Source organism: Pseudophryne corroboree, chromosome 3, assembly GCF_028390025.1.
Source record: "Pseudophryne corroboree isolate aPseCor3 chromosome 3, aPseCor3.hap2, whole genome shotgun sequence".
In the NCBI taxonomy this organism is placed as follows: domain Eukaryota; kingdom Metazoa; phylum Chordata; class Amphibia; order Anura; family Myobatrachidae; genus Pseudophryne; species Pseudophryne corroboree.
This window is the reverse complement of record NC_086446.1, coordinates 344,881,096-344,884,955: the sequence shown is the minus strand read 5'-3', so window position 1 is coordinate 344,884,955 and position 3,860 is coordinate 344,881,096. Positions and strand designations below refer to the sequence as shown.

At 43.4% G+C, this 3,860-nt stretch overlaps 1 pseudogene; it reads left to right on the top strand.

The window, feature by feature from the left end:
• The first annotated feature begins 323 nt into the window (after positions 1 to 323).
• Positions 324 to 425, top strand: LOC134899933 (U5 spliceosomal RNA; annotated as a pseudogene).
• Positions 426 to 3,860: the final 3,435 nt, after the last annotated feature.

Here is a 3,860-nt window from a genome sequence, read left to right as displayed (position 1 = left end):
AACCCCAGCATCCACTACGGACTCCGAGAAATAGATTTATCGGTAAGTAAAATCTTATTTTATTAATAGAGCATGTGTTGTACCCAGCCTGTGATTATACTGTATAATAGGCTAGATTAACACGGAAACATTTGTCACTTGTTCTGTGATTATCACGGTCAGCATGGCAAAGGGGCCATTTTAACCATGCTTCCTGTTGTTTTCCAGGGTGTAATTCTGGAACATTCCTGCCCTACATCTCTAAGCCACCAGAGGCGCAGGGGTGTTAGTGGGAATTTGGTTCGGGTTTCACATGCCCATGTGAACTGTTTTTCACATAAAGAATACTCTAGTTTCTCTTCACATCAAATAAATCTTTCGCTTTTACTATAGATTTCCGTAGAGAGAAACAACCATGAGTTTCATATAAATATGCTGTTCAGCAATAAAATATATATATGACACATAACAATAAGTCGTGCAAGTGTCTGTCCGTTGCCTATTGTGGGGTCTGTCTGCATAGCGAGTAAGGCTCTAGCGCAGACTACAAATAATTTTTAAAAATGTTAAGCATTGGCAATTCAAATTACAAGAGCGGTAACATCGGAGTCTCGGAAGTTACTCCGCCAGCTCTAACAAAAGACAGTTGTTGACTGGTCTTATAATTTAATGCACAATTCTATGTCAAATCTCACACCGATAACTACCAGTGAGAAGGGTACATTAGACCAGCACTCAGATAGGGCGGGGTTTTTGACAACCATACATTGCTAAATCCCAGTGAGTCAATGTCTCCATTTTTACAGAGACTGAGTAGACTCTAACCACTATTTTATCGTTTCCAAAATGACGCGATCCGCCATTGGTAAATGCGTCTGTGTAAAACATTATAAAAACCCAGAATACATTTGGGTCACTAGACTCTATGTATGGAAACAATGAAAAAGAAGCTGCAGAGTATATCTGTAAAGCTTCTGCTAACGCCGGTTACTTTCATCGTCGCTAGTTTAAGTGCGACAAGGCCAGAACTTGTTGGTCCTAAATTTGATATTCAGCCATTACCGCAGCCAGTATCAAAACGGAAATACTGGTGCCGGCGTTTAATCTCTTTAGACTTCAGTTTTTTTCAAAGACAAAACAGTCACGCCTTGTAACGACACGACGCTACAGTCAGCAAGCCAGTGGCTTGATGACCTCTTAGGCATCTCCATGTTCCAATTCTGGAAGCGCGTCTTTACACGTTACATTTGCGGGGTTTCCAGACATCAACTCATGGATGTCTCAGATATTTACAGATTAAAGGACAAGACTGCCTCTGTCGAACGGTTTGGCAGGTTGCCATTTAGTCTCTGCTGGTTTTCAGCTGTTTTTATATCCAGGCAGTAGTACACCAACAGAGTCAGGGTTATTTATTCCCCTCTGTTTGGGGTAACAAAACCAGACAGCTCCGTCGCAGTCTCAATCAGCAAGTCACTTAATGCAGTTTGAAAATGGATTTTCTGCGGTTACTATTTGCATATTGGAGCCACAAAATTGCATAATTGCACTTGATCTTCACAATGCGTATTTACCCATTCCGGTTTGGTCATCACAGGTTCTAGCGTTTGCAAAACGCCACAACCATTAATCATTTCACTACCATTTGGCATCGTGTCAACGCCTCGGGTATTTACCAAAGTGATGTTGGTGATGATAGCTCATCTCAGAGTCCTGCCAGTGACAATCGTCCATACTTAGACGATCTGCTCATAAGAACTCTGTCTCAACAGAGTTCCTCTAACTTGCGCTACTAATGTATACTGCGGTGGCAGGTCAAGTTTTAAAAACAATCGCATCTAATTCCGTCTAAACGACGTCAATTCCTAGGTAAGATTATAAATACGGTAAATCAAAGACATTTACCTACTACACCAGCAAGAACAAATGTACATCTAGTAATTGGTGTAAAAGCCACGCACACTAGCGGTACATTGGTGTATTCGCCTGTTAACAATAATGATGTGTTTTCAAAGCGCTTTAGTTCGCCGGCCTTCACTCGCGTTTCCCACAGAGGGGCGAGGGTGTATATACTCTGGACAAGAGTCTCAGAGGTTCAGGAGTTGTAGTTAAAAAAGATCAGCGACAGAGTTCTAAAACGGATCACGACAGATTGCTGTCGATAAATGTCCTGGAACTCCGTGCAATTTTCAATGCACTACATGCTTCGCTTTCAGTCTGACCAAGTGCGGTCAGACAACGCAACGGGAGTTGCATACACAAGAACCAAGTAGCCGCATGGCAATGCAGCAGGTAACTCGAATCCTCTATTGCCCACAACACCATTATGGGAGGATGTCAACGGGGTTCATTCCGCGAGTGGACATCTGTTAGACAGATGATCTCGCCCGTCAGGATTTATATCCTGAAAACTGGACAGTAAATCCAGAGGTGTTTCATATGTGAGTACACAAAAGGAGTTACCCTCAGGTATACATGATGGCATCTCGCCACAATTACAAACGCTCAGTATGTGTACAGAACGACAGATCACAAGGGCAGTGGCGGTGCAGTCTCACATTCGTGTGGTCATACAGTATCGTGTATCTGGCTCCACCATTTTCCGCTGCTCTCTCCGTTGCGAAAACGGATCATAAGACAGTTCGTCACAGTCATACTAGTGATATCTCATGGGTTTCGGAGAGCTTGCTTCTCGAATCTCCAAGGAATACTGGCACACGATCTTGGTCCGCTCATAATACGTCCAACCTGTTACAACAGGGAACGTTCTTTTACCCCTAGTTACCTAAGTACCTATTACCTATATACCGCGGCTGCGGTTGACGGGGTGGGGGGGTTCAGACCGCCCTCTTAAGAAAAGAAATAGGTCATTACAGTATCGGTTATACTTATCATGTTACGAGCTAGTAAGCTGCTTAAGGCAGCTCATTATTACAAATTCATTATTACAAATTTGGTGTGCATATATAGGTGGTAAAGCTCGGAAGTTTCCGACATCATCTTTCAAGTTACCCGTATTCTGTTATTTTACAAACAGGGTGGGATGGAGAACTGCGTTTATCTGCACTGAGGGTGCAGGTATCTGTGTGGTCAACTTATTTTCAAAGACGTTTGACTCTATTGCGTCGGTACACACCTTTATACAAGGTGTCATCAAAGTGCAGCCTCCATTTATCCCACCTACAGCGCCAGGCGACTTGAGGTTGGGTTCACATTTCTTACAGTTTTCATATTTTGAACCCTTACAACAAATGGGGATTAAGTTTCTCACTTGGGAAAACATTTTTCTTCTAGCCTTAGCTTCGGCAAGGGTTTTGTTTTCATATTTGGGTGCCTTGTATTCCAAGCCACCGTATTTACGTTTTCTCATGACAAAGCAATCAGTATACCAATAGTGGTTCCTGTGTTGACAGCACATTCTAGAATTCTGAATGTGGTACACGCATTACGCGTCTATATGTCCCGACCGTCTACAGTACGTAATACGGATACGTTGTTTGTTCTCTATGATGCTGCCAACTGGGGTTAGCCAGTTTTCTCAGCAGACATTATCCAGTTGGATAACAATGACTACAAGTCAGGCTTACTTTAAGGCTAAGTTACAGTCGCCTACGTCAGTAACAGCTCATCCCACAGGTTCTGTGGGAATGTCAGCCCCAGCGGGTCGTGGAGCGTCTACTACGCGGCTACATAGCCTTCAGTGCACCACGTTTGTGCACGTTTACACGTTATGAATGGTTGCGGCATCAGCATCTAGCTTTGGCTGCCTACTGTTACAAGTGTCAAACAGCTCTCCCGCCCACGAGGGAAGCTTTGGTACGTCCCCAGAGTACTCCAGTGACCCCTAGTGGATGAAGAAGAAAATAGGATTTTGGTACTTACCA